This window comes from Chiloscyllium punctatum, chromosome 44 (genome assembly GCF_047496795.1).
Source record: "Chiloscyllium punctatum isolate Juve2018m chromosome 44, sChiPun1.3, whole genome shotgun sequence".
Classification (NCBI taxonomy): domain Eukaryota; kingdom Metazoa; phylum Chordata; class Chondrichthyes; order Orectolobiformes; family Hemiscylliidae; genus Chiloscyllium; species Chiloscyllium punctatum.
Window position 1 is genome coordinate 54072471 of NC_092782.1, and position 13337 is coordinate 54085807.

The 13337-nt window shown below is 43.2% G+C and overlaps 1 protein-coding gene across 25 annotated transcripts in view; it reads right to left on the bottom strand.

Annotated features, from left to right (window-relative positions):
- The window catches only part of celf2 (cugbp, Elav-like family member 2), a 985143-nt gene that overhangs the window by 431128 nt on the left and 540678 nt on the right, over positions 1 to 13337 (bottom strand). The window contains exon 1 of one of the 25 annotated variants that reach the window (XM_072562985.1): positions 7662 to 7902. The exons of the other annotated variants lie outside the window; for them this stretch is intronic. The gene's annotated coding sequence lies outside the window, so the exon portion shown is untranslated. Of the gene's footprint in view, positions 1 to 7661; positions 7903 to 13337 lie in introns of those variants that run through there. 25 annotated transcript variants of the gene reach the window in all.

The window sequence follows — 13337 nt, forward strand, 5'->3', positions numbered from 1 at the left end:
TTTAACCTTTGCACTCATTCCTCCCCCAGTTTTGCCAGCTCCTTTCATTTAACCCCCTTTCATTCCCTTTCTGCTTCTCACCAGCTTATTCTGCTTATCATAGAGACAAGTGCACACCCCTGAAAAAGAAAACGGGCTTGGATTGGCTGAAAAGTCAATTTCAAATGAAAAGACAACTGTGAACAAGTAAAATGGTCACCTCATTCAATTGTAAAGACTTGACGATAGACTTGAAGTTAGGCAGCCCTGAACATGTAGACTAATTGGTGGCTTTTGATGGTCATGTTTCAACAGCTAGCGGAAGAATCTTGGGTTAAAAGTGAAACTCTCTGAGCATTATAATGGGATTAATGGTGGTATCAGCTTGAGCAATAGGCAGGTCAAGACAAAGAAGGGCTATTTACATTGTAGAGTCATTGGCATTTTTTCATATCACATTTTCAGTGCTTTAGAAACATTTAATGCATGACTTAGACAGACAGAAAAATGGCATAGCAGGAGATACTGCAACAGGATGTGACACGGAAAAACATAACCACCCGTTACATTGTTAAATTTAGCTGCTGCTTGAGGCAGCTCTCAGGAATAATTGGAAATGTCTGCCTGTTTCATTCTTTATGGGACATGGGTGCTGCTGGCTAGGCCAGCAGTTATTGTCCATCCCTAATCACTAGAGGGTACTTAAGAGTCAATCGCATTGCTGTGGTTCTGGAGTTAAATACAGGCCAGACCAGGATCCCTTTCCTGAACGATACTCGTGAACCAGATGGGCTTTAAAACAATCAACGGTGGTTACTTGGGCACCATTAGGCTAGCTCTTAATTCCAGACTTTTAAAAACTAAATTCAAGGTGGGATTTGAACCCATGACTTCAGAATATTAACCCAGGTTTCTGGATTATTTGTCCATTAGGGGTGGCACAGTGGCTCAGTGGTTAGCACTGCAGCCTCACAGCACCAGGGTCCCAGGTTCGATCCCAGCCTCCGCTGACTCTCTGTATGGAGTTTGCACATCCTCCCAGTGTCTGCGTGGGTTCCCTCCAGGTGCTCTGGTTTCCTCCCACAGTCCAAAGATGTGCAGGTCAGGTGAATTGGCCATACTAAATTGCCTGTTGTGTTGAGTGCATCATTCAGAGGGAAATGGGACTGGGTGAGTTACTCTGTGGAGGGTTGGTGTGGACTTGTTAGGCCAAAGGGCCTGTTTCCACACTGGGAAATCTAATTTAAAAATTACCACCTCCCCTTAACTCCATGACGGAGCATTGTTATCCCTTTTCCACCCGACCAAGTGTCTTTCCTTTTCTTATCTTGAAGACATGGACCATTGTCAGGGTATGGCCATGCATAGGAGAAAGTGTGGACTGCAGATGCTGGAGATCAGATTCAACAAAAGTGGGGAGCTGGAAAAGCACAGCAGGTCAGGCAGTACCTGAGGAGCAGGAGAGTCTTCAGCATAAGCTCTTCATCAGGACTGCATGCTTGCATGGATCTTACTGGGTATTATCTAGGTCGCAGGTAGTGTGTGGTTGGTCGGCAGTTGACTTTGGGCAATATTCTTTTTAGACCTCAATCCTGTATTCATCCAAAATGGAGTCAGAAGGTATGGGTTCAAGACTTGCTCCAGAGCCTTGAGTACAAAGTTTACTCTGATGCATTGCTGACATACTGAGAAAATACTGCCGTGTTAGAAGTACCATCTTTCAGATAAAGCATCGAACCCATTTTAATCTCATATGCATTTTAAATTTGTATTATATTATTTTGAATGAGAGCTGTAACAATTGCCCTGCCAAAACATATTTCCCCCCAAGCAACATCAGTTTAAAAAAAGCTTCCTGCTCATAATCACTTTGCTGTTTATTGGAACTTGTTACATGATCCCAGCTGATGTCAATGCCAAATGTGTCATATCCCAGATGAAAGCTGATGTGACAGATCCTAACTTTAGGGTTCTCATGGTACAGTGGTAGCATCCCTACCTTTGGACCAGGTTAAAGTTCGACTTGGTTCAGAGGAGTGTAGTAATAACTCTGAACAGGTTGATCAGAAAATATCTAGGCACTAACCTTTTCTTTTAACAGAACCATGGGGGTCAGTTATCTAACATCTAACATTAAGAGTCTGCCAGTGTACTTCTAGCGCAAGGAATAAAGTGTACATTCAACAGCGAAAAAAACATGATCCATGTCACACTAAATGAAAAAAAAAGCAGAATGTTTTGATTTCTGGTATTTATGAATTATTCAACTTCTCTCTATTCCTTTTTATTTCCAGCAATGCCCTTAAAAACACCCTACCTCATCACCAAAGCAAGCCTTCTCACATAGGCTGGGACAACTGCAACCTGCTTCCTTCCTGAAAATTTCTATGTGCTCACTAGATGTTTTCGCTTCAACTGGGAGATAACAAAAAAATGCAAACTAAACCCAATTTTTTTAACATCTCAGCAAATGTGAGTTCCCTCAACTCGTGAGCAGTCTTGCTGGATTCTTCTTTACTACAGAGTTCACTTCAGGCTCTGGCGCACACAAACACACACACGCGCGCACACACTGACTGATGCCAATCTGGATTTGTTTATAAAGTGTCCCTGTACCTCTGTTTCTCGGTGACAGGAGAGGGTTTCCCCCCATCTCTTGTTTTAACTAACTAGTCACCCCATCTCTTCAAGGTTTGTAAAATCTCATTAAAATGTACGCTAACAAACAAGTTTCTGACTTCCATCCCGAAGTACAACCTAAAATATAACAAAAGCCAGGTCTCCTTCATAACACACAAATAGAAAATTTAATCTAAAAAGTTATACATTTGTCCCTGACACTTAACAGTGCACACATAAGTAGTTGTGTTTCATCCTCTACAAAATGACCGCATTTTAAAAGTTGCTAATTAGGAGTGAAACTCTTTGGGACATTCTCATTAAAACATGTCACCCATTTACCAGAGAGATGTGGGAAGGAAATAATTATCCCAGAGGATCATGACTCTTTGGAATTCTTTTCATCAAAAGGGGCTAGAAGCAGAGATTTCAACAGAGGTGGACAGCTTTTTAATAGGCAAGGGGTGAAGGTTATCCTTGTTTAGTGGGTAGGTTGAACAATCAGATCAGCCAGGATCTCAGTAAATGGCATAGAAGGCTTGAGAGATGAAGTGGACAACCCCTGCTCTTAATTCAGATATTTGTGTATTAAAAAAGAGAGACTTATACTTATATTGCACATACTGTGAGCGACTTCTCAAAGCAATTCACTGCCAATGATGTGCTTTTGTAATGGCGGGAAGAGAACAGCCAATTTGCATGCAGAAAGCGCGACGAACATCAATGCAATAATGACCAGAGAATCTGCTCTTTTCATTGGGATGTCTATTGATGGATTGCTGATTGGTCAGGACAGCAAGGGTGTGTCTTCTTGGCGTGGAATCTTTTTCATTCACGTGAGCAGGCAGCTGACTGTGTTTCTGTTTAACATTTCAACCAGAAGGCAACCTAGCTGACAGTGCAGCACGCCCTCCGTCCTGCTCTGGGGGGTTGGCACAGATGTTTGCAGTCAGGTTCTAGAGTGGGAGTTGAAGTTGGAATCACAGAGCAGAGTGAACTCACTGGCCACTTAGCTAGGGCTGACTCACTATAAACCCAAGCACTTATCCTCACTAAACAAATGCAAAGATTTCCAGTTGGAAGTATCGGTTGCTGATTAGGAACAAGAACATTGACTGGACTAATGTCCTCCCTGATGAGTGATCCTAAATTACTTTTGTGCAGTGTTCACTCAGCACAGGTTAAAATCCACTTTGCCCAGTCTTGATACTCTCACTAAACCAGTCAAATACTTCCTGAAGTGGTACACTTCTGCAATTTAAATCCAGCAGTTCTCAGGCCTATAGTGGCTTGTTAATCTTTACAGGGGCAGTAGTTTCAGTAACCCACTGCTCATCTCCAATCCAAACAGATAATGGAAAATCACAGACTGCTGTGTTGGAGATGATCTTTTCAATATTGTACTGATGCAATCAAACCCACAGCACATTGTCAACAATCATCACATGGGATCGATTTTTCCCTCACCCCATTTTGAGCAAGCAGTCCTTTGCTAATCTCGTTCAAAGATCAACACAGTTATCTCAAATAATTACATTCCATATCTGGGAAATGCTTGGAGTCCAAAAACTCATCTTCGAAAGATCGAGTGCATTCCCCAGCAGAGATGGTCACTCCCTGGCACCAACAGCCACACTACAGTGGAGGGGAGCATCCAAGTTGAAAATTCTGACTGAAGATTCTTTCCTCTTCACCTCTTGCCACCACGGTCTTTTGCAAAAGGTATCATCTTGTGGAGGACTAAATTCTGTTAGATTTGCTGAATGCAAGAAATGGCCAATACAAGCCTCAGATTTGGAAGTCAGCTCCACTGTGCTAAAGAAATCCCAGAGTCAATAGATGTGAAGGTGGAAAAGCAGGTCTGACAGCATCCAAGGAGCAGGAAAGTCAAAACATTTTGCTTGTTCCTGACAAAAGGTTCTGGCATGAAGCAATTGACTTTCCTGCTTGTCGGATGCTGTCTGACCTGCTGTGCTTTTCCAGCCTCACATCTATTGACTCTGGCTTCCAGCATCTGCGATCCTTACTGTCTCCGATCTGAAGAAATCCCAGGCCTGATCGCTGTCCAGTCATTTTCTTGTCCGGAATGCCCATGCGCACGAGGGTCATGGGAAATAAACAACGACAAGCCTGCATTTATATAGTACCTTCCACAACCTCCCGAAACCTTAAAGTGTTTCACAGTCAGTGAATAATTTTTGAAGTTGCTGCAAGATTGGGAATGTGGAAGTCAGATTGCAAACAGCAAACTCCTACAATGTCATAATGACCAGATAATTTACTTTAGTCCTGGAGTTAGCTTCCTTGTCCATTTCCACAAGACCTTATTACCTGCTGAGTAGACAGGGCATCTATTTGATGTCTCAACCAAAAAGACAACAATGATCTTGGTCAACCCGAATTAATGGTGCTCAAAGTTTGTTCAAGTCACTGCACTGCCCACAGAGCATCTGCTGAGGAAATTCTGGATCATCGTTGGTGTGACACCATTCTTCCTGCCACCCACACACTTGGCAGAGAGATGCAGATTGGCCATTGATAGCACCAAGATCTTTATAGGATAAGATTACTTTAAAAAGGGGACAGGAACCAAATCAAAATCTTCTTTCAGTGAACATAATCAATAATGATGGCTTGCATGGCAGGATGAACTGAAGGAAGCCTCCTAGGACAACTTTTGTCAGGTAAATGTAATAAACTGTCCATTTCCATCATGCTGCCTGGAATTCTCCTCTCATGCATTGCAAACAAGTGAAATACTCTGCCAATTGTGTTTAAACATATCAAAAGTCAGCAAGAAGCCAGCATTTGGCCCCTTTGCTGTTGAATTTTGACAGCCTTTCTTGTCACAAACAAAGGAATTATTTGCATTAACAGAGCCCCTTTCACCAGGGCAGCAAGTCCCAAAGCGCAAAACAGCCAATGAGGATTCCGGATGTGAATTGGAGGTTTAAGCAGGAGGAAAAGACTGCCGCCCTTGTGTAGTTTTACTCCAGTCTCATTGTAATGTCCCTCGGAAGCCAAGATTTATAACAAATGATTGAGAAATTATACGGAGATCGTTGGGTTTTGTGGTTGTAATCCTTTCAATTTCTTCTCAGAGAAGATTAAGAGGTGATCTAATTGAAGTGTTCAAAACAATGAAACATTTTGACAGGCTAAAAAAGGATATTCTCTTTCTGCTAGTTGGTACGTCAGTAACTATGGCTGACGATTTCAAGATTATCAGCATGGCAGCTAGGAGTGGGATGAGGAGTAACTTCTTTACTCAGAGAGCCATTAGGATTAGGAATGCACTGCCTGAGACAGTGGTGGAAACTGAGTCCAGAGTGAGATGACTCCACAGAGGATGGCATCCCGTCACCAAATCACACTTTATTTACATGTGGGAGAGTCCTCGACATTGATCCGGTTTCCTCAGAGCCAGCTCTCAGACTGAACGGAACCTCTGACACTCTGTAAGCCAGGGGCTCCTCAATTGGACACTAGGTCAACAGCCCCAACCAGGGAATGAATGTACGATGAGGTCCACCTGGCTAACATCATTACAATCACCACACATTGGAGATTCCAAACAAGAGCTGGATCTAAATATGAAAGGGATGAATTAAAGGGCTATGGAGATAGGGCTGGAGAAGAGGAATAGCTGGGTAGCTCTTCTGGAAGCTGGTCCAGACACTATGGATCAAATGGCCTCCTCCTGTTCTGTAAAACTCAATGATTCTATAATTCTTCACCCAGAAAATTTAAAGAAACAAAATGCTAAGATGGTTTACACAGACTCTGGGAGACTGGGACAAGTGTGCTACCTCCTAATGTGTGGAGAAACTTGACCCAGCTCCCTTATCCCAAATTCAGAAAACTAGGCATCTGACTGTTCCAATCCATTCCTTAGCATGCTGGCTTGTGGTGCCATATTTCTCTCTAGTTTGTCACTGACATGGCTGCTGTCCATGTTGACCCTGCCTCTTGTTCCCCTCACCGTCTCAGATACTGCCAGAGCTGCTATTTCCAGCATTTTCTGATTTCAACATCTTGTGAATTAGTAAGTTGTTGCTCACAGTGTATGTCACAGTCAGCTCGCTCCACAGTCTCTCCCCATTGGGCTGAGTATATAAGGAAGACTGACATTCCCAGTATGCTACTGATGGAGTGCTGCACTGTCAGGAGGTGCCAGATTCCAGGTGGGATATCACACCCAGACTGTGTCTGTCCTCAAGTAGTTCTGGCAAGTTTCGGAGAGTTCTCCCACAGTTGTCCTGCCAATATTTATCCACAATCAACACCAAAATCAGATTGTCTGGTCAGCAGCACAGTACTGTCTGTTAGACCTTGCTGTGTGCAAATTGGTTACCATATGTTCAACATCATAGCAATGACTAAGAGTTGGTGAAATGGTGTTAGGCAAATACAAGTGTTCTCTTCACTCAGCTTGTAAAGGGAAGACTGGGGGCAAAGAGAAGCAGAGGGGTAAAAGAGGGGTGGAGGTGGAGTATCAAAGGAGGAAGGGAGAGGGAAGGAATAAAAAGAAACGAGAGAGGACAGAAGAGTGGAAAAGAGGAAGAAAGGAGAAAAAGGAAAATGTAAGTTTGTTTGAAGGTTTTTCTTCGTTCATTTGCTCATCTTTAGAGTTGAGGCTATTGATTTGGAATTATGCAGCTTCTGAAAAATAGAAGACATCAGAGACTCAACAAATTGACAGTTGTCGTTAATCAGTGAAGCTGCAAAGCAGTTCCAGACTGACTGACCCTTCATGAGGAAAGGTAACTGTCTGATGTGCCAGCTCGACAATACTGCATTGTATTTTTGCAGAAGACAACGTTAAGCCTAGCCTGGGGCATAAACCAGTAACCCATAACATAAAGCTGTCCTGTCATGAATGCAGTGCTTTATTGAACTGCTTCAGAGAGACAAAAGGTTTATTGGGGAGAGGATGGGCAATGAAAGGGAGATATCAGTGCTGCACAAAACTGACACAACACAAGCGCCTACAACTCGAGACTCCACCGCTACAGTCAAAAGCAATTCAGTACAAATCTATTGAAACTTGAAAGCATACATACCAGCTTGAACCAATGCTACGAGCTCCTCTGACTGCCGTGTGTGCAGACAAGGGGCTTTGAGAAAATCTTACACTTGTGGGATTGTTTCGGAGGCCGTGCTAATAAATGTACACTTTTTGTTGCTGTTTGCCAGCCACCTCCTCTTGCCCCACAGCAACATTCCAATCTCGGTCAGCAACTGGCAAACTGCGCTGGGTAACTTGGGAAAAAGTTCTACTGCTCCTGGCATGAAACTTCAAATGGGAATGGTCATCAACTTGCTGCAGCCACGGCAGTTACAGCTAGTCACAGCAGTGATCATCTCTCCACTCAGGCGCATTTTGCCTTCATTTAGAGGAACATTGTGTTGGAGTTGCAATGTTCCTTATGCACAATGGTTAGGGATGTTAAACTCATCATTCCCACACAGTGCTCAAGGGGCTTTACTTCAGCAGCATGTACAAGGAAGCACATAAGCGATAATCAATCATTTTTACTGCATCCTTCAGGGGTTGGGGACACACGAAGGAAAAGAATACACTTGCGACGGAAGATGATAATTGCAGATGGTTGCTAGCCAGGTGTTTGTTACAAATGCACAAAGCTGCGCTTATCAATAGGAAAACCACTGGAGTGAAATGAAGGAACATACAAGTTATAAAACACAAACAGCCCCAACTGGTGTGCATCATTGTTTATCCTCCACAAATGGACCTATTTGTCCACTAAACAAAAAATAATCAAAGAACTGCAGATACTGGAAATCAGAAACAAAAATAGAAATTGCGGGAAAAACTCAGCATGTCTGGCAGCATCTGCAGAGAGAAGGCAGAGTTAACATTTTGGGTGCAGTTTCAAACTGAGGTTCTGAATAAGGGTCACATTGGACTTGAAACATTAACTCTGTTTCTCTCTCCATAGATGCTTCCAGACCTGCTGACATTCTCCAGTAATTTCTGGTTTTGGATTAGGTTTATCCATCCTGTTGCTGTAAAAATCTACAGCCTCTTTTCCCTCTTCTTTAAAAGCTTCAGTCTGGCTTCCAAATCCCCCTCAAGATCTCATTGCCCTCGTGGTGTTTCTCCAGTTTTGACCTCTTGTTCATTCTTTATTCCAATCGCTCTGCCATTAGCATGGACTTTTCAGCCACGTGGGCCGAAAATATTGGTATTCGTTGCACAAACCCTTCTTGCTTTACTCCTTTAAATATACTCCAAAAAGACCTAAATCAAGGATGATATTTGTTATAATCTGCCCTAACCTTAATATCTCATGTGGTTCAGTGCCAAATTCTGTTTTATCACATTCCCCTACAAAACAATGTTTTAAAAAATGAATGTGCATTTCTGACTAGGACAGCAATTATTGTCCATTCCTAATTGCCCCAGAAGAGTCAATTACATTGCTATGGGTCTGGAGTCACGTGTAGGCCAGACCAGCTTAGAGCGGCAGTTCCTTCCACAAAGGACATTAGTGAATCAGATGGGTTTTTCCAAGAAATTGTCACCATTAGACTCTTAACTCCAGATTTTTACTGAATTCAAATTCCACCATCTGCCATGGCAGGGTTCAAACCTTTGTCCCAGTGGGCAGCATGGTGGCACAGTGGTTAGCACTGCTGCCTCACAGCGCCAGAGTCCCCGGTTCAATTCCTGCCTCAGGCAACTGTCTGTGTGGAGTTTGCACATTCTCCCCGTGTCTGTGCGTGTTTCCTCCGGGTGCTCCGGTTTCCTCCCACAGTCCAAAAATGTGCAGGTTAGTTGAACTGGCCATGCTAAATTGCCCATAGTGTTAGGTGAAGGGGTAAATGTAGGGGAATGGGTCTGGGTGGGTTGCTGTTCAGAGGGTTGGTGTGGAATTGTTGGGCCGAAGGGCCTGTTTCCACACTGTAAGTAATCTAAAATCCCCAGGGTTTCTAGATTTATAGTCTAGCGATAACCATTAGGCCATGTTAAAAGCGATATATAAATAAAGTCACTACTATTACTCATTGAACTACCAAATGTAACATTTGACATTGACCTGCTTTCAGACTCAACTGCAAATCCTGGGACCATACTCGAGAGCCTCATACCACCATTTGTTACATACTGCTCTTTGACTCCTCAACTACCAGAAATACATCGAAACCTCAATTATCAGTCATTCGATTATCCAAATTTCGAATTATCTGAATAAGATCGCAAGGTACCAATGCTTGGCTAAATTGTGTTATCCGGCATTCGATTATCCGAACAAAATACTCCCCATCCGTGTCATTGGATAATCGAGGTTCCTCCATAACCTGCTTCTATCCTCCCTCCCCCAACCTTCCATCAATCATGTGAATATTCAAATTAAATTATCCATTTTATTGTGCTCAATGTGTTTTGCTGGTTGAGGGAAATGAGTCATCCTGGTTTATGAACTAAATCACCGTGGGGTGGCCCAGTGGCTCAGTAGTTAGCACTGCTGCCTCACAGCGCCAGGATCCCGGGTTCGATTCCAACCTCGGGTACTGTCTGTGTGGAGTTTGCACATTCTCCCAGTGTCTGCGTGGGTTTCCTCTGGGTGCTCCGGTTTCCTCCCACAGTCCAAAGATGTGCAGGCCAGGTGAATTGGGCATGCTAAATTGCCCGTTAGTGTTAGGACGGAAATGGTCCTGGGTGGGTTACTCTTCAGAGCATCGGTGTGGACTGGTTGGGCCAAAGGGCCTGTTTCCACACTATAAGGAATCTAATCTAATCACTGGCACCATTTGCATAGGAGTGGAGGATGAGGGTGGATGAAGTAGTTAGAGGAGGGAGGGAGGGAGAGAGATTATCAGCCATCATTCCTACTTGGTACAGACAAGGGATGATTGAACAGTCTTTGGTTCTGGTACTTTCCTCAGGTTATTGTTAGACTGCCATTCTCCGTGACAGACGGAGAATCTGAAGCCTGAGCCATAGACGCACACCTCCCTGAAGATACAAAACCTTCAAAAATTGACAGGAGGGAAGATAACCTGGTTGACAAAACAAAAGAGCCTTATCTGAAAAATGAATTAGAATCGGTATTAAACGGTATTAGAATCACTCTGGTTGCTCTGCCAGCTTGCAAATATTACTGATTCTTCAATAGCAACACATAAACAAGAAAAACGGGAAGATAAAAACATGACACTTAACATTAGCTATGCAAACTGTGTCATTGCAAGGTGTTCGCAAGGCAAGTGAGATTCACATGGAAGACCCTTAAAGGTTGTTCCTGTCATTACAATCATTACATACAGGAGGCTCCAAAAGAGAGCTGGATCTAAATATGACAGGGATGAACTTCGAGGGCTATGGAGATAGGGCTGGAGAATGGAACTAGCTGGGGAGCTCTTCTGAAATCTGGTACAGACACTGGGTTGAATGGCCTCCTTCTGTTCTATAAAACTCAATGACTGTATGATTCTTCACCCAGACATTTTAAAGAGACAAAATGCTGAGATGATTTATACAGATTTTGGGAGACTGGGACAAATGCGCTGGCTTCCTAATCCCAAATTTGGGAAACTAGGCATCTGATTGTTCCACTCCATTCCTTAGCATGCTGGCTTATGGCACCATATTTCTCTCTAGTTTGTCACTGACATGACTGCCGTCCTCGTATGGTTCTGGTCTGTTCACGATGACCCTGCCTCTGCTTCCCCTCACCCTCTCAGACACTGCCAGAGCTTCTGAGTATTTCCAGCATTTTCCAATTTCAACATCTTGGGAATTAATAAGTTAGTTGCTCATTAATATGTTGCAGTCAACTCGCTCCACAATCTCTCTACATTGGCCTGAGTACATAAGGAAGACCGACATTTCCAGTGTGGTACTGATGGAGTGCTGCACTGTCAGGAGGTACCAGATTCCAGGCAGGATATCACACCCAGACTGTGCCTGTCCTCTGCGGTGAGCATCAAGGATTCCATGGTGCTATTTCTGGCAAGATTTGGAGAGTTTAAACATAACTGAAGGCAGACAAAAATGATGCAATGAGGAATAGCAAAGGCTGAGATGACCCATTGTTGTAACGATTGCAACTGCTCTAGTACATTATCCAATGTTTACAGTGAGGGAATGCATGAAACGGGCATGCGACAGGGAGAAAAGCGAGAGAGAAAGAGGGGCTGAGGGGACAGAGAGAGGGAAAGGGAGCGCACACATGCGAGAGTGACCTCTAATGTAAGAGGCAGAAAGCAAAAGAGATAATGGAGGCATTTTGAGACAGGTGGACACTGCAGGCTGCATCATAACCTGGGATAAATGTTACTATGATTTATGTGCACCTTTTGTAAGTTTCTTTTTGCCATTAGTTTGTACTTGTGCGACACTGCCCCATCAGGGGCTGGTTAACCCTTATTTTACATTTAAAGAGAGAAAATAGCTACAGCATGTGTGACTGAGAGAGTACGAGAGTGAGACAACACAAGAGCAGAAGCCTGTGCTCTTGGGAATATATCCATGGCTGCTTTCCCAGAGGGTGAGGGGAACACGAGAGGAGTGTCATAGTGTTAACCCAACATCTTCTCGAATGCTTGATCTTAGCACAGACTTCACGGGATCAGTGGGGAGTCCGAATGATTATTTTCCTCTCTGAGGGAAGGAAAGAAGGATCAGCTATTGTCGTATCCTCAGTGGGAAGATGAGACAGGTGAAAAATGGACAACTTTTATTTTAATAGCTGAATTATTTTATACATTAATGCTGCTGGTTTTACCTGATGCAGCAATGCTTATATAATCTCCTGCAAGAGAAGATGTTAGGTCATGGTTTGTGTGGTATTAAATAATCCAACAGACACTTGTTAAAGCTCATTAATATGGACAAACATTACTTTCACAGATACGTTGTAATTGAATAGCTTAATGAAAGTCCTTTCAAATAGCATGTCATGCTTCAAGGGATCAGAGTTGAAATGGTGACACAGTCAACATACCCTGAGGTTGCATACAATGATGCTATCTGAAATACCTGTACAAAAGCTGATGTCCCATCACCTGTTCACCCTTTATTTACTTGGGCACAATGCACTGGCCATGACCAGCCAGCTTGGAGTCAGTCCGCTGAACTGAGGAGACTCTAATCTCCTGGTTATATTGGTCAGAGTTTTCTTGTTTGGCCTAGGTTAACAACCCCAATGAAGAACATCACAGTTAACAAGGTCAATCTGGCTCCAAAGACTACACTATCATAAGTATGTCTCAAACTTATTCTGATATACTGAATGCTAAACAAATTATCAGGCCGTGATAGGAATTGGCATGTAACAAAACATTGCCGAGCATAGCACAGATCACTGAGGGAGATAAAACAGTGAATGCAATGCTTTCTTTTCAATTTACTTTTGGTAGAGGGTACATATGAGTCTATTAATTATATGGGCAGGGGGTCTACAAGGCTTAAAATGGTACCAAGTGCTAATATTACCTGCAAATCAATTACTCAGTAAGGAGCTGCGAGATGCAGCGATATAATAATCATCATCTTTGACGCGTTAGAGCTCATCTTTATTTAGCTGCACAAAGAGATTCCCATTTTCCCACAGATACAGTTTTGCCCATAAACTGTTGGACAGAGTCACAGAGTCATACAGCATGGAAACACGCCCTTCAATCCAACTCATCCATGCCAACTTGGTTTCCAAAATTAAACTAGTCCCACCTGCCTGCATTCAGCCCAAATCCCTCTAAATCTTTTCTAT